The 18,807-nt window shown below is 38.5% G+C and overlaps 1 protein-coding gene across 1 annotated transcript in view; it reads right to left on the reverse strand.

Annotated features, from left to right (window-relative positions):
- The window catches only part of LOC124613475 (dynein axonemal heavy chain 6-like), a 984,594-nt gene that overhangs the window by 66,429 nt on the left and 899,358 nt on the right, over window positions 1-18,807 (reverse strand). The gene's annotated exons all lie outside the window — the stretch shown is intronic.

Raw genomic sequence — 18,807 nt, forward strand, 5'->3', positions numbered from 1 at the left:
ATTATCAAGCTGTAATCCCAAGAATTTAACACTGTCCACTTCTTCTATCTGCTTGTCATCGTATGTTAGACGTATACACATGGGACACCCCTTACAAGTTCTGAACTGCATGTAGTGTGTTTTTCCAAAGTTTAGTGACAAATAATTGGCTAATGCCCACAAATATTTTATTAGCTGATCTTTCTAAGACTACACTTGATTTGCTATTTATTGCAATGTTTGTATCATTGGCAAACAAAATGAACTTGGCGTCTGGTTATATTACTAAAGAAAGGTCATTGGTATACACAAGAAAAGGTAAGGGCCCCAAAACGGAACCTTGTGGGGCCCCACATGTAATTAGTTCCCATTTGGATGATGCTTGATAGCTTGATACATGTCTCTTTCCTAATAACACCCTTTGTTTCCTGCCAGAGATATAAGATTTGAACCATTTTGCAGCATTTCCTGTTACACTATAATATTCTAATTTATTTAAAAGGATATTGTGATTTACACAGTTAAATGCCTTTGACAGATCACAAAATATACCAGTCGCCTGCAATTTTTTGTCTAATGAATTAAGCACATTTTCACTGTAAGTGTAGATAGCCTTCTCAATATCAGAACCCTTTAGAAATCCAAACTGTGACTTTGACAGTATGTTATTTGAGATAACATGGTCATAAAGCTGATTGTACATTACTTTTTCTAAAATTTTTGAGAATGCTGGCAACAGTGAAATTGGACGGAAATTTGATGCCATTTCTTTATCTCCCTTCTTAAACAGTGGCTTAACTTCAGCATATTTCAACCATTCAGGAAATATTCCACTGATAAACGACTGGTTACACAGATAGCTTAATATGTTACTTAGCTCAGAATCACATTCTTTAATTAACTTTGTTGATATTTCATCATACCCACTAGACGTTTTTGATTTTAAAGATTTTATGATGGACATTATTTTTGCTGGGGTAGTGAGGGTCAAATTCATATTATGGAAGTTACTTGAAATGTCTGGTCTGAGGTATTCCATAGCAGCATCTACTGAACCTGACAACCCCATTTTTTCAGTAACAGTTATAAAATGTTTGTTAAAAAGTTCTGCAACACTATACACATCTGTCACCAATGTATCATTTGCTCTTAATGCTATTTGTTCCTCTTCATGTCTGATTCTACCAGTCTCCTCCTTCACTATATCCCATATTGTCTTTATTTTGTTATCTGATATGACTACCTTTTCCTTGTAATATATTTGCTTTGATGTCCGTATTACAGTCTTTAATGTTTTGCAATATTTCTTGTAATGTGCTATAGCATCAACATCGGAACTGTTTTGGATTGACAGATACAGTTTTCTTTTTGTTTTACAAGATACCTCTATTCCTTGAGTAATCCATGGCTTCTCTGTAGACTTTGCTCTAACCTTGGTAAGTTTTGGGGGAAAACAGTGTTCAAATAAGGTAAGCACTTTATTAGCAAAAGTGTTATATTTTTCATTCATGCCATGAGCACTGTAAACATCAGTCCAGTGAATGTCTCTAAGGAGTGTCCTAAAATAATCAATTTTTGGCTTATTGATTACCCTCTTGAGCTCAGATTTAACAGATTTTATATCCTGTTCAGTATTAACATTTAACAGAAGGAACTGCATGTCTTGGTCTGAGAGGCCATTGACTATTGGTTTTGTAATATAAGTTTGTTCATTGGACTTTTCTATAAAGATATTATCAATGGCTGTTTGTGAGCAATTGGCTACCCTAGTGGGGAACTTTACAGTGGGAATTAAGTTGAATGATAGTGTTACTAACTCAAATAAGTTCTTATTGGGAGAGTCTTTAAGGAAATCTAGAACAAAGGAATAAGGGGCAATAGGTGGATGTGACAATAGAATGAGTGTACTGGGGGGTGGGTCAGGAGTAGTGATAGATGTTGGACAAAGGCTAACATAGGTTAAGGCCTCGCAGGATTGAAGAATGTGTTGTACAGATAAGTCCCATTAATATCATATAGAAAAGCCATTATTTAAAGTGCTGGTGATAGGGGAGAATGATTGAGATGGCACAGGTTGTGAAGCAGCCATATTTTTTGATCAGCAATTGATTTTGGCACTGGGTTGTCAGTTCTGATCCTGGCCACAGTTTGGCATTGGCCATTTTTTCAGGTAAGTGTGTGCTGGTGGTCATTTATACATAAAAGGTTGTGCAAAACTTACAGAAGAGCTAGCATATGATATGACTGCTTTCAAAAGTGAATGAGCCTCTGACAGGAGAGGTTATGCTTGGGACTGCTATAGAATGTGCTGGGTGGGTGTAATGGGCCAGGAGCCTTCCATAGGGGATATGATTAGGAACTCCAAGTGTATGCCCTATCCATGTAGCACTCACATAGCTATGGTGTATGAGGGAGTGTACAAATAAACTTCACATACTTGTTGGAGATTACCAATACTGCTTTGCCTAATTACGGCTGAGTGAGCACTTGTACATGGCTATGTGGATGGCACAACCAAGTGTACACTTCTTCATATGAAGTATAATGAATACAGATAAAAATTATTATTAGTTATTCATTAACGACAAATGTTATTCGATACATAATTCACTTCCATGAATAAAACATTTATTTGTCATCTGTGCATAAAAAATGTTATGAATAATAGATAAAATTTGAAATCCAGCGACATTTATTTCCACAACTCTTTATTATAATTTATTAAACAGCTACACTTTTTATTGATTCTAAATTAGTTTTCATAACAACTCTGTTTTTTTTCTTAGTCATCTGATTTGCTTTATGACACTAAAGAAAATATGCGCACATGCAACTACAATATTGGAGTTTTTTTATTTCCTGAATTTGTCTTTATTTCATGATAATGTTGTATGACTTTCAACTCACAGTCTTTGTCAACAAATATTGAGAATCACAGAGGACTTAACGACATTAGCTGTCAGTGGGCATTGATTTATATCAATGGGGCAAGTTGAAAATTTGTTCCGGACTGGGATTCAAACTTGGGTCTACAGTGCTTACTAGGCAGAGACTCTGACCACTAAGCCATTCGGACACAGTGGTCATTGCAACTGCATGGACTACTCGAGCACACTCTCTGTCAGACCCAAAATCTCAATTTGTCCACACACAGCTAATGTAGTGCCTATTGCCCATTATCCTCATCACTCATAGCATTTTGTCAATTCCCACAAGACTGCAAGACTGGTGTGCATCCACACTGAAGAGCTGTGAGACTGGTGTGCATCTACACTGAAGAGATCATTGGCCATCCCTTGCATTAATTATATATATGTGGTGTTCGAAAGAACAGACCCCACATATATATAATATTGAGGAATCACCAAGTCCACTATAGTTTTTTTGGTCATATAATTTGTTGTGGTTACACATTTGCTTCACTTCCCAAATTACATTCGAAATAAAATTATCTTTTTTCATACTTAGATTGTTCCAAACTTGTGACCCGATCTTTGACCTTTCTTTGACTATTATGTCTGTAGTTTGCCGTAAGCCTCCATTGGTCATGGTCAGCTATACAGTTGAGCTATTTATTTTTTAATTGTGGGTAAGACATTGCTGCATTAACTGCAATTGGTGTACAATTGCAAAAAAGTCTTCCAATCTTTCTTGACATTTCTTGATATGAGTTGCCATTGCACTGTAATATTATGAATTCTTTTATGTACTCGAACAAAGCATTTCTTTCAAAATTTTTATATCTCAAAGCTCTGTGTAATAGCAAAGACACATGTCTGATTGAAAAACTATTCCACACTGTGACGGAAATCTTACTCAGAGTTAATCATAAAACTCTTTTGGATGACTTTGGACATCCATCAGAATTCCATAAACTTTTTAGGAGTTCTTTAGATTTAAAATCTGTTGATGTTAGTTATTAGCGACTGAGTTATAACTTTGTCCACTTATTTCGTACCACTACAAACATGAGCGAATTGTGTAGTTACAGGAATTGGGCAAAAATATGGAAACACCAAAAACACAAACATTACCATGCCTAATATGTTGTAGGAAACCCCGTGGTATTCAAAACAGGTTCTAGTCATCTCAGAACGGGTTAGTACAGATCCTGTACGGTTTTTAAGGGAATCTTATGACATTCTTTCTGCAAAGTAGTGATAGGTTCAGGTAACATTTATGGAGGTGGATAGTGATCATGCACTCTTCTATCCAAAGCAGAACACAAAGGCTTAATATTATTGAGATTTGGTGACTATGATGGCCACAGGATATATGAAGTACATCCTCATTCTCACAGAAGCAGTCCTGGAAGATGTGAGCTGTGTTAATAGGGGCCCTGTGAACTTGGAATGCAGCATTACCATTGTGAACAAAAATTGTGCCATGAGATGGACCTGATCAGACAAAAGGGTCATATAATCTGTGGCAGAAAAGCAACATTGCAGGGTGACAGTAAGGGCCATAGTAGGGTATCACGATATGGCTAGCAAACTCATTACAAAACCTCCTCCATGCTTAACTCTTGGGATGTAAGAAGTGTCCAAATGATTTTCTTCCATTGCTCCACAGTCCTTATTTTATGGCTTCTGCACCACATTTTCTTGTTCATCACTGATGATTGGTTTTGAAAATCCAGCTCACCCAAAAATTTCCTTCTTATGGCACTCCCGTTGTGTTGTTTTGGTGCTGACAGGGTTCCTGAATACACCATTTAGTTCTGCAATGAATTTTGCAGCTGTCATCTTCTTATTATTCGTCACATTTGTTATGATAACCCAGCAAACACCGTCATCTGTGTTGTGGATTAGTGAATGGTGTTTTTATGCTTTCTCTGAATGCAGTATAAGTCTTCAATACAGTAGCACCAAACTCTTCGGCTTCCTTTGTTATGGAAGAAACCCCCACCCGCTCCCCAGAATGAGCACAAATAATTTGCCCATGTTGGAATTCATTTAGCTCTGGCATAATGCAATGACAACTACACAGAACACTGTTCTGACCATGACTGACACTTGCAATGTATTGAGAACTAGAGATGGGCAGTCCACTCCTGAACTCCTTCAACGAGCCAGATCTTTTGAAAGAGTGGACGATTTGGAAAAAATAAATGGTAGCTGATCTGATTTCAAAATGCGTCTCTGGTGGCTGTAATGAGCAGGATGAAAATTATACTCTAAGCTGCTGCAATGGTGTCCTACCCACAATCTTAAGAAAATGTTTCCCAACCATGTGCACATGTGGATTTGCTGCGTACCTTACTGGTTTACTAGTGCAAAAAGCTTTTCTCTTCCATGAAAACAGAAAATAAAGAAAGCTCCCACCCCCTTTTTTTTCTTTTTTTTAACGAAAGTAAACACAAATCTTTTACCCAGTCTCCTAAGGGGGGAGGGGGATGCTCTGCTAGGGCAAATGAGGCAGAAATGCTTCAGTACAGTACAGTAAAGCAGAAAACACTTCCAGCATCATGTTTTTGGCCTTGAATTCAAAAGAATATCTCAGATTTCAGAAGTCCAATAAATGTGTACATACTTTTGAATGAGTTGTTACTTCTTATCCTTTAACGTAAAACTGGAATCAGAATGTGTTGCCAGCGATTATAAAAGTTGTGGTTCTCAGCCGCCGTGCGGTCGAAGAGTATCGCAAAGCAATCCAGGCATCACTCCACTCCCCTCCACTCTCACCAATCAGACCCTAGGTCATCTCACTAGCTCACTACTCTCCACCACTCTCAGGAACCAGACTGCAAGACAGCTTTCTAGCTCACTACTCCCCACCACTCTTACCAATCGGATTGGAAGGTAGCTCACTGCTCCCCACCAAGGCATGTAGCTCTTGCTGACAAGATCACACAGAGCAGACCACATGGCGCACTGTGGCATCACTTCATTCCCTGCACTCTTGGCACAGTGATATAGCTTGCAACTCACTTTCTTGTCTGAGCACCTCTCCATCCAAGTTCAGCTTGTTATTCTTTGTATCCTTATTTGATTTGTTCTAGTCATCACCTTCTGGTGTTGCTGCTCTTGTGTTTTCTTTTTGTGTGAGTGTTCTTGTTAGGTGTACTATTATGTTTTCTTCTATGTCTGTTGTATTTATAATTGCTGTCATTGGTGTGTTGGTAACCTTTAAGAAGGTTTTAATTACTTTGGGTGTATAGGATACTACATGTAATGGTATGTGTAGTACATAATTATTTTAATGTACGTGATAGTCCATGTATAGAGTCTGTCTCAGGAGAAATGGTCAGTATTCAGAGATATGACAGGAACGATCATTTGAAGCAAAAAACTGAATATGGACATGTACCCTATTCCAAATGGTTTCTGAGATGGAACATATTTAAAGTTAATTTTGTATGTTTTTCTTGAACAACACAAAATTTACGGCATCTAGAGAAAACGTATTGCAGTATAAAATTAAACTAGATTAAATTAACTTTAAAGAGGTCCTATTCATTTTTTCTCAAGGAATTATGGGTTGCCTGAAGAGAGTGGGTAAATACGGAAAATCTTGTGCAACATGCATGCATTGAGTTGTAGGTAAGTCAGTTTGTGGTAGTTTCCCAACTTCATGGACCACATGTCCTAAAGCAAATTATTTGTCTTGATTTCATCCAAACTACTATGGTACTCTGTAAACAGTGACAATGTACTGAACAATAACAAAAATAAGAAACAATGTACATTAAATATGTTCTGTCTTGGAAAACATTCAGAATAGTGCATATGTCCACATGGCGTATTTTGCTTCAAATGATCGTCCTGTCATATCCCTGAATATTAACCATTCATACCATTCATCCTGGGACAACCTGTACATTATGTTTAATTTTTTATTTATTCATTTAACCTGAACAGATTAATACTGTCAGAAGACCTTTTACACCAGACCAGAGTTTTATATGTAATTACAAAACTTATTAAAATCACAGTTACTTAAAAAATCATAATAGTTTTAATATAATGTCTCTTCTTCTCTATGCATATATTAGGCATTTACCTGTTATGTCCTCTTGGTTGAAATTGTTGATTCTCCTCAGTCCTCCTAAATATCTTCTCCTCACTGGGTAATAATTATCACCAATTTTGGTAATCTGTCATCTTCCATTCTTGTGACATAATCATTCCAATTGTTTCTGTATTCTTTAATCAGCTCATTTACGTTTCTAACTCTCAGTTCTTTTCTGATGTCTGCATTCACTCCCCCATGAGACAGAATGTGCCCAGCTACTCTTCTTAGCAGTTGGATATGTAGTGCTTTTATTCTGATGGGAACAAGTGTTTCTGCTGTGTTGTCCAGGCAAGAGTTTCAAGGTCTAGGAAGCAATAATCTAATATGACCAGTAGTGTGTCAACAATAAGCTTGATCATTTGGACTATGACACTGTCATGTACAGTAAGTGCTGAGCTGAAGGGTTTTTCGACAGTGTTGTCAACTCAAGAAAGAATTTTTCACTACCACTATCATTTTTCTCCATAAAATATCAGTAAGCCTATGTTTTGTTTATGATTCAATGAAGGTTATCACGAAAGTCGAGTACTGGTTTAGTTCCTTGGTTGGGACAATGGGATCAGCTGAAGTTTCTACTTTGCATACTCTTCCCTAGATCACAGAAGCTTTTCCATAGAGCATCAGGTGTTTACATTTTAGGTCAGTGTATTGGCATGTTTTACTTATTGTTTCTCTCAGATTGATTGCTTTCTGCTTGTAATAATTGATGAACTGCTTTTGATCTTCTGTTAGCCAAGGTGTAGGTTTTCCCATAAGGTTTCTGGTCTTTAGGGGAGCATATTTATTGTGTAATAGAGTTAGTTTGGTGCTAAATCCTTGGAGTTGGTTTTTCGTGTCCAGGAATGGTATGGAAGTTGTCTTCCAAATTATCTTTTGTGCCTCTGCTGCAAGTTCAGGCACACTGATACACTTAAAGTCTCTGTACGTTGTCACAGTTTATTCCTTGCATATTTTAGGGAGTAAATCATGAATAGTATGTTGTAAGCTGATATTCCGGGTACAAATTTCCTTGCTTGTGGATTTCGAGGCAAATGTATGTATGGGGCCGGACTATAGGGGCATTATGGGTAGGTGCAAGCTGACATACTGTTACATTTGAAGAAGAAAATATACACTTGACTTTCACAGTGATACATTCCAATTCTTGCCAGGACCATTCATGCTGCTACTTTGTGATGAAACTGTATAGAGTCCATTTTCTTATAAGCATGTCAGGGCCACTCAGTGAGTGCATGCTGCATGATACCAATTGTGGAAACTGCCAGCTGTGATTCCACATTGCATGTGAAGTAAGTGATGGGCAGTGAGTGCTGCTCACATGATTCTGTCATGTGGGTGCAATATCCGAGACATGACTCCTAGAGTACAATAGGTGGGGAGTAGGTTATGGATGAAGTGGGATATTTTGTAGTTTGGATGGGCAGTGGAATACCATTTTGGTAAGTATTGCTTCCAGACAAAGTGACAAGTAATCAAAGCCCAAGTAAAGGATATTGTTAAGTTGTTCCAATCCAAGATGATACTGGATAATGAGGGTGTTTGGGGGGGGGGGGGGGGGAGGGGAGGGGAGGGGAGGGGGCACTCTTTTGCTGCTGGTTCAAGCGGGTACTCAGAGTATTAGGAACACACAATGATAAGCCATATGAGATCTGTTAGTGGATTAGGCTTGGAGGGTAATTCCTGTCAGTGAAGCTCTAGATTGCTTGTCATTGTAGATGCAGTGTCCATGGATTGCCAAATTGTTAGGGAAGTCTTTTTAGTTTGGAGGAGATGGCAGCTACCAAAATGTAGGTGCTGTTTATGGTTAGTGAGCTTGATATGGACAGCAGTTTTAGAGCAGCCTTTGGAAAGTATCGTCACTGTAAAGAAAGGTCTGAGGATGATCAGGTGAAATGGATGGAAGAGGTGTCGAGGCTATGGAGGAATGAGAGTAGTGTTGGAGGATGGTATTGAGGGTGTGTATTATTAGCTTCAACGGGGTTGGCAGCCCAGTGCCACATGAGAAGTCAGAGTTTCTGAGCTCTCATAAAGATAAGTTATTTTCATTGTAATAGCAGTTAGTTTAGGATAAATTGTTCATTAAATATGTTTTTAAATGCATTCTTTATCTTACCATTAAAGTTGTCACCTACCTTTATGCATTAGTCTAGAAAATGCGAAAGATTATAAGGTTGGGTTGTAGTTGTATACTTGTTTATGTTTTGGCACATTTAAGTTACAGAATACCATTTAATTGTTCTGTTTTTCTTTCCAACAACTTAATTTAAGTGTCTCCATTCATTATTAAGTTCATATTCCTAGGAAGTAATGAAAATCTTCATCTGTTTGATTTAGAATCTTTCACACTAGTCAGTTGTTTACATTCAGTTTGCATACAGTACAGTTACATTCTGTTGTGATTAATGTAATTAACAGATACTGCATTTGAGTGAGTGCCATGTTCTTGTAAGCAGAAATAAATAACTCTTTATGTTGTGTCATACACCTGAAGTGCTAACCTGTATGCCCAATTTTTACTGCTAAGTAATGAAAATTCATGTAGTGTAAAGTGTGTTAACTGATTCTAATGCTATTTTCAAGTGTGTAACCTGGGTTGCAATGTGTGATAAGTGGATTTTGACATAGAATAGTCATAGAAGGAGTGGTTACATAGACTGCAGTTGGAATTACACTGGGGTGATATTAGTTGGGAACTGAATGGGGAACTCAACGAGGTCTCTCATGGAACTGTAGGTTTTGCAAAAAAGACAAGAGAATAACTGAGAAGAAGGTAAAGATTTGTGCCCTTCAGGCTGAATTAGACCATGCAAAATTTGAATTGGATAGATTGTAGAGGGAAAAAGCTCTTGGGAACTGGGTAAAGGTAACAAGCAATGAGCGAGATGAGAACAGTTCTTCAACTACATCTGCATTTGAGCTGACAGTATGGAATAAACATTACTTGCTGCCTGAAGTAGGAGGGATGGTGGCAAGACAGAAGACAATGAAGAGGCCTATGTTCCATACAGACCTGGCCAGAGGCTGGAAACTGTCCAAGATGATGATGATGACCTGAAGTAGGACACAAAGATTACAGTAGGGTGTAGCACACTCCTAGCAAAGAAACTCAGTGTAGGTCAGTACCAAAAGAGAGTAGGAAGGAAAAGAGTCTTGCTGTTAGGCAGTAGTCATTGGAGGAGTGTAGGCCAGATGGAACAGGGCAAAGTAGGAACAGGGTACCAGGTCACAAGTATTCAAGTGCTAGCCTTAGCCAGGTGACAGAGGATATATGGAATTTGTGCAAAGGTTTTGGGAAAGAGGATGAGCTTATTATTGTTGGTGAAGCAGTGAACAGCCTGGCTAAGAGTAGTAATTACAGCATTAGACGTGACCTGGGTGAAATAGGAGTAGCAACTACACACAAAAATGTGAGTTTTGTTGAGTTCTTGCAGTGCCATGACCAGCCATGGGTAAAGATTGCTGTGAGCCATGTGGACACTGAGTTGAGCAGTCTACTGCTGACTGAAATGACATCACATATGAGTGCAGTGCCAGCTGCTACAGTTGGGGGATGGAAATGCACTAGACATGGCCTACATCTGAATAGGAGAGGGAAATACAGACTGGCTGAGTTTCTTGCAGGTAATATATATGGGGGGGGGGGGGGGGGGGAAGCGGTGTGCACCATCACATATAGCAAGATCACTGTGGTTACTCATGTCAGAGAGGCACATAGATCAGGATTCAGGCACCCTGTTTTGAAAGGAGTGAAAATAACAGAAGGGTCCCACAAAATGGTTAAGAATGCACAGAAAAGTAATGTTAGCTTATTTCAAGACAGTAGGACCCTAATTGATAATGTCTTCTTTGATGACACTCAAAGCAATAAAATACCTGTTTCCCCAAGTAACGAATGCTAACACTGACCATTATGCTCAGTTAGTTACAGTAAATAACATAGTGCCTTGCAGTATGGATACTCCTTAGTGGAAATCGGTTAGAATAATTAATGACTCCAGGACAAATGTTTTTAATATTAGTTTACAGGAGATGACCTGATGGCCTGGGATGTAATTTATAATAAAGCAGATGCTAACATAACATAATCTAGGCCACAATAAATTCATATCATTATTTGGAAATAGCTTTTCACATAAGCTACTCAGAAAGGCTGTTGTTTACGCATATTGACTTCCAAATCTTTGGTTACAGTACACTCATTGGTCTATGTTATTGTGACACTGCATTTGTTCCCAATGTGCATCTTTTCTGGGGTGCATTCCCATTAATTTTTAAGGATTACATTGTGTGGCTACATCAAACAGTACAGCTGGAGGAGCTCTCTGAACAAGAGGACATTTAGCAAATGGGCTGACCTGCCAGTTTACCCAACTTAAATCCCATCGAGCACATCTGGGACATGTTGAGGACATGTATTGCAGCACATCCACATGCTTCAATGACTGTCCAACAGTTGTCAGTCATGCTGGTGGAGGAATGGAATGCACTATCACAATTACACCTTACCAACCTTGTGGCCAGTACGGGAGTACAATGCAGCTGCATTGTCATTCATGACCACCATGCACCATATTAAGAATCATGTCCCACCTTTGGTAATGTCCAGGGGATCATCATAAATTGTGGTGACTTTGCTGTAATAATTCTCTTTCAATAAAAGTGTAAGATCTATTGCATATTTCATTCAGTTACCATCTCCACTGCACTGTACTGTACTGTTCAGTAGTGGCTATTTTTATGTATGGTCCAGGTTTCATTGAGCTGATGCTTGGCAGTGACGTATCATGTAAAAGTTACTTTCATCCTTACATTTTTCATGCCATTTTAAGCTGATAATGCCCCTCCATCAGTGATCAAACACAAATGCTATCCTATCTTTGTTGGTAATGTTTTTGCATTTGGCAACTGTTATTTCCGTAAAAGCTTCATATTCTCTCATATCCCTCTCTCATTGGGACTCTCTCGTACAGGTCAGAACTGTGTGTACTTATGAGGTCTAAAGTACTTCTTTGATGAGCCGGTTGTCAGACTAAGCGTTCAAGGCATTTGATTAGGTTTCAAACAGCTTGTTTCCTAGTGTGATATGGGAGCAACTGATTTCTAGGAAAGTTATGAATTCTTGGACTTGATGAAAATTGTCTTGCATTTAAGAGTAAATGTTTTGAGATTCTCACTCTGTGCTTTTAGTATCCAGTGTATTGAAATAATTGGGTTACCTGATGATGATTTTGCTATTGGGTGTTTTACAGTTCCTTCTAATTTAAAACAAAGAAAAAAGAAAATGTGCATTCCATACATACTCTGCCACTCAAGTGGGTGCTCCTGATGCATAGTGGATACCTTGAGCTATCCAGGGAGACTTTACAAGTCTCTTATGTAGAGTACAGCTGATCTCATCACAGGGCTTCCAGGGCCTCTGTTTTGACCCTCCACTCAGCTTCAGACAGAGGGCTCCAGTCAATCGTCAGAATGGTGCTCCAAATCGATAGCTGTGAAGAGACTTCAAAAGTGAGGGTAGCTGTCTTCACATTTTCTGCTAGTCTTCAGAAAAACTCAGTATTGCCCTAGACCATTGCATTGTTAGCTGCAACAGGCAGAAGATATGCTTTATTGGCACTGCAAATTTTTGCAATTTTGACTGAGATAGACTCATGTTGCAGTGTTCTGCTTCGGCACACCAATGTAGAAGTTGGCACAGAGACTGCTAAGTGAAAAATTTATATGTAAAACCTGACTTCGGAATTTTTCTTTGTGTGAGACTGCATGCACAAGATTTGTGTGCCAGCTGAAATTCTAGATTCACATATTTTACTGTTCACATGACTTCAGCATAATCTTTTATTGATTCTATCATTACCAATTTGTAGTGTGATATATTGTGAAATTTTGAATATTTGCGAGTGCCTCGATAAACTCATAGTTATCATCAGATTTAGGTTTAAACGTATTTGTGTTCATTTAAAATTTTTGAGAACAGTAGGCCCATCCTCCTTCAAAACAATCATTAACTAATTTCATTGTATAATTATGTGAGAAAAAGGTTATTTTTGAGAGTTTTTGTATGCTTACAGAACTATATTTTTATAAGTTATCGGATAGAGTATTTTGGATAGATCATTTCACAGCAAATCAGCATTTGTGTTGTACAGTTACTACCAAGGAATAGATCATCCTGAATTTCATCGTATTTCAATATAAGTAAATGTGCATTTTTGAGAATTTTTGAAGTTATCATTTTCCTGTGTATAATCTAATATACAGTAAATTGGCTTTTGTGATTTCATTACTGTAGCAGATATTGTAACTAACATATTGTGTTACACCTAGTTTTTCCTTAAAGAGATACATATATTATCTGCATTTATCATAAATTAAATCTATGTTTGGGTTTGCTGACAACTATAATTAACCTCAGAAAGTTTTAGGAAAGTAGTAATTTGTAACACATATTTTCCTGGAGCCTTAATAGAAATCTCGTTTTGTGTATCTGCTTCAGTTCTTGTAGGGAATTAATAGTTTTTTAGCTCAACAGATTAAAACATAATCATTAGGCTTATTTTAAAATTATTTTTTCACTGCCCTGTAATACACTGAACCAGCCAAAATGTAGCCCTACTGTGAATGCTGTTCTTAAACATGGGATTTGTTGGTTGATGTTTATAAGCATTCAGAAGTTGCCATGACTACTTTCGTTGCCATGACTACTTTCAAATGATTGGCAGCTGCTGTGAGTGGATGTGTTGGAAGAACTGCCAAGAGTCATGTACCTGTGGTACTGGTATGAAAGGTATCTTAAGTACTATCCTCTCCTGTGGATCCTGTCTCCTATGCAGAAAGTACAGGGTCTGTCATTAGTCATTCATAACTGCCTTTGAGTAGCATTTCAATGGTAGATCGAGGTGTCCTCTAGAGTATGGATGGGGACCAGGAAGGACTCAGGGTGTTATACCAATCCCCATAGCCAACAAGTTTGAGGTGCAGTCTTTCACTGAAACTGAAACTGAACCAGTCAGACTCACTTCACCTGTTTTGGGAAAATCTATTTTGTCTGGTGTCAAGAGGAGGCAAACACAAAGGGTAGGAGCCTACTGATCATCGGCAGTTCAAACATATGGTGAATGAAGGTAACTCTTAGGGAAGTGGCAGCAAGTGGCAGAAAGGACTCCAGGTTCAAACATTGTATATGCCTGGAGGGTTAATTCAACATGCTGAAGAGGCTGTTCTGGCAGCCATTGAGGGAACAGGGTGCAACCAACTGCAGATTGTGGCACATGTTGGAACAAATGATGACTGTCATCTGAGCTTCGAGGCCATACTTGGATCATTCCAGCAACTGGCAGAGAAGGATGAGAAGACTAGCTTTGTGGAACAAAGCACATAATTTGCAGCATCATTCCCAGAAATGATTGTGGTCCCTTGCTTCTGAGTTAAGTGGAAGGAATGAACCAGGGGCTTCAAAGTTTCAGTGACAAGTCAAGCTGCAGCTTCATGGTCTTGTGCCTTAGGGTTGAGAACGGTAGGGTCCTTCTAATGCATCAGATGTGCACTACGCATCAGAGGCTGCTAACCAGATGGTGGACAGTGTGTGGGGTGCACATAAGAGTTTTTTAGATTAGGCAAGTCTCCATCCAATCCAGGTAACGATAGCTGCATGATACCCAGAAGTATCAGTGTAAGATTGAAAGAAATACCTCCCACAGGCAAAAGTATTAAAATCCTAGTGGTTAACTGCTGAAGCATTTGCAAAAAGGTGCCGGAGTTGAAAGGGCTCACGAAAAGCAACTAATACTACCTACAGAAAGTCAGTTGAAACCTGAAATAGATAGCCATGAGAGTTCTGGGGAATATTAAAGTGTTTATTGGAAGGATAGGCTAATGGGAAATGCAGGTGGTTCATTTGTTACAGCAGACAAGATCCACTGAAACAGAAGTGGAAGTGGCATGTTGAAACGTAACAGCCCATTAAGACCCACTTAAAATGAACATTTTCCAGTCTAATTCAGGATCACAAAAGTAAACAAAACATGTAATTTGTCTAAAAAATTATTGTTATTAAACTAATTATTACACCCCAATTACCTTAAAGAATAGAAGCTCTGTAAATGAAGGGAACATTTTCCATGAAGGCAACCACTAGTAACTAATAAAATATGAAAATAATAAAATAACAGACATGTACTAATATCGTAGTGTCCTAGGTGTTCTGGAGTAAACATACATTTATATATGTATTTTCAGTTTTTATATGTCAATTTTAATTGTTAATTAATCAAAAAATGATTCTAAACAATGCTGAGGATTGTTAAGAAAGTATAAATAGTTACAGCCATGTTGGCAAAGGGTGTCAGTACTTTGAGTGTATTTGGACAGAAAGCATGTAACTTATTGACCATGATTTATTTTGTTTTTGTACATATGTTACAACTTATTTCAGATTTGTCAAGATGCTTTTATTTACTTTGAGATTGTAATAAATGTTCAGCAGAAACATTATACTGGATTAATTATTTAAATAACTCTATAGTTATTTTTGTAACAGTCGCTGTATTCCAGGACGTTTGCTGTGACAGACTACCAGCTACGATGAGTAACTTAACGCATAGTAACGTTGTAATGTTAAATTGTTTTGGCAAGACTCAGTATCAGCGGTGGGCATAAAATGTTAATTGGATCTTTCTATTGCCTGCCAGACTCACCTCCCGATGGGTGATTTCCCTAAATCGCTTCAGGCAAATGCCGGGATGGTTCCTTTGAAAGGGCACGGCCGATTTCCTTCCCCATCCTTCCCTCACCCGAGCTTGCGCTCCGTCTCTAATGACCACGTTGTCGACGGGATGTTAAACACTAATCTCCTCCTCCTCCTCCTCACCTCCTGATGGAAAACTTTTTTCAAATGTTCTTTTACAAAGGAAAACTTAGTAGAATCCCCCAATTTAATACTCTTACCACTGAGAAGGTATGAAATAGGTATTGGTCTCAGTGGTATTGAGAAACCTGACATTCCTAAAACTGAACAAAGCTCCAGGGCCCATTGGAATCCTTATCAGATTCTACACTGAATTTGTGACTGAGTTAGCCCCCCTTCTGACTGTAATCTATCATAGAGTCTTCAAACAAAAACTGTGCCCAGTAGAAAGCATAGGTCACTCCCATCTGCAAGAAGGGTATTAGAAGTGATCTACAAAACTACTGCTAAGTCTCTTCGATGACAATTTGTTGTAGACCTTAGAACCTATTCTGAGCTCAAATGTAATGAGCTATCTCGAACAGAATGACTTGCTCCATGCCAACCACCATTGAGTCTGGAAACATCGATCATGTCAGACCCAACTCACACTTTTCTCACATGACATATCGAAAGCTTTGGATCAACGCAGGTGGGTAAATAAAATATTTATTGATTTCCAGAAAGCATTTGACTCTGTAAGACACTTACACTTACTGTCAAAAATACAATCATAAGAGGTATCAAGCAAGATTTGTTATTGGATTGAGGACTTTTTGGAAGGTAGGACACAGAATTTTTATCTTGGATGGAGAGTCATTATCAGATGTTGAAGTAACTTTGGGTGCACTCCAGGGAAGTGTGTTGGGACCCTTGCTGTTCATGGTGTGTTAATGACCTTGCAGACAATATTAATAGTAACATCAGACTTTTCAGACAAGATGCAATTTTCTTTAATGAAGTACTGCCTGAAAGAAGCTACATAAATATTCAGTCAGATCTTGATAAGATTTTAAAGTGATGCAAAGATTGGCAACATACCTTAAACATTCGATAATGTAAGATTGTACACTTCATGAAATGAAAAACATGTAGTATCATATGACTATAATATCAATGAATCACAGTTGAAATCAGCCAATTCATACAAATACATGAGTGTAATAATATTTGAATTTGAGTGTAATAATATTTGAAATGGAATATTCACTTAGGCTCAGTCATGGGTGAAGATGATGTTAGATTTCGATTTTTTGGCAGACTACTGGGGAAGGGCAATCAGTTTACAAAGGAGATTGCTAATATATCATTCATGCAAGCCATTCCAGAAAACTGCTGTAGTATGTGGGATCTGTATGAATTAGGACCAACAAGGGATACTGAACATATACAGGAAAAGGCAGCACAAATGGTCACAGGTTTGTTTGACCCATGGGGGAGAGAGAGATACAGAGATGCTGAAGAAGACAGGTGTCCCCACTGTTGTTACATTTCGATACTGCTACTGCTGTGGCTGGGTAACAGCATAGTGCCAGATCATGGGTGCAAGCAGGTTTTGGATTATGACCTTGGTTGTTGGCAGACTGGTAGAGTGTGTTCATCCAGCTATTGATGTGGAGGTATGCAAAGAAGAACAGAGAGGAGTGGCTCATTTTCCGGAAGATTAGGATGCTGTTGTACATGAAATTCACCATTGGCTGTCTGCTGTGTAGGGTGAAGACTTAATGTCCCTCACGTGTGTGCACAAGTGGCACAGGAGATTCTGGGAAGGATACATATCACTGCAAGATGATCCAAACCCAGGATAGGCCCATTGAGCCATACTGTTAAAGTGATGGGGTGTATTGATGGCCTTGTTTGGAAGACAAACGAATCATGGAGGATGAAATTTATGTTCAGGGCAGCATTAGCCATGGTTTTGTGCATCAAAGGCCACTTGCAGTACTGCAAAGTTTGCACACAGTGGGTGCCACGTAACTTTACAGAGGGATAAAAGCTGGACAGAATGACATCAAATCTGAGTTGTCTTCTGCAGAACCATGAGGAAGGGCATGCATCCTATATCTTCATGGGGAATGAAACATGATGCCACAGGTTCTGGAAATTAGGGAAATCAGGGAACTTCAAACATGTCAGGGAAATATCAGGGAAATTTGAAGAAACCACAGGAAAAATCTTCGTTTTTGTCTCAGTAGGTGAAATTGTTTGTTTACGGAAGTGTCATATATTGTCACTGGCTGGGTGCAGCTGAGCACATGCGCCACTTCCCTACTCCCTCAATACTACTGCTTCTCATTTTGCTACCACTCCCCTCAGCTTGCAGTCAGTGCTGCTGCCACTTATAGCATCTAGCCTAGCAGCTGCCGATGAGAGGCAGGGAGGCATGAGTGGTTTGTTTGGGTCTGATTCTTAGAGACTGTAGATTCAGTGTCCAAAGATGGCAGCCATGTGTGCACACATTATGTGATTGTGTGAAAGAATGTCTGGTGTAATGTAGCGAATTTTTATGGTTTATCCATGGACCCAGGGCTGTGGTGCTCCTCAGCAGACCAGAGGTCATGGGTGATGGATTTAAGGAATTATGACTGTCTCACTGCAAGTACGGTGCACAGTGTGGCGCTTTATAGACATTTTATTTGTTCTAGTACATTTTGGCACTTCAAAAGTAGTTTATTTATTAGAAAGTATGGATGATAAGAAGAAGAAAACTGTATCAGTTGCTGGTGGCTTGTTTGCTTTGTACTCATATATTTCTCAAAAGAAAAGTTACACAATACTTGTAAAATAATAGATATAACACAGAGGGTAATAACCAACAGTAATGAACATAACAGAACCAATCTTTTATTGGCAGTCACCTAGAGTACTGGTTTACACAATTCTTCCCTGCCTTATACATTTCTTTCATGGCCTTCTTTTTTCTGAGGTTATTTCTGAAATCAGAGAAGGGATTTTAAATCTCTCTTGTGACTCCAAAGAAACACGTATTTTTGTACTAAACATGTTTCGTTTTATTGAAGTAAAATAATGTCAATGGTCTTAATGAAGCTTGCTTTTCCATCTAAAAACAGTTCATTACAAAAGATGTT

The sequence above is a fragment of the Schistocerca americana genome, chromosome 4, assembly GCF_021461395.2.
Source record: "Schistocerca americana isolate TAMUIC-IGC-003095 chromosome 4, iqSchAmer2.1, whole genome shotgun sequence".
Classification (NCBI taxonomy): Eukaryota; Metazoa; Arthropoda; class Insecta; order Orthoptera; family Acrididae; genus Schistocerca; species Schistocerca americana.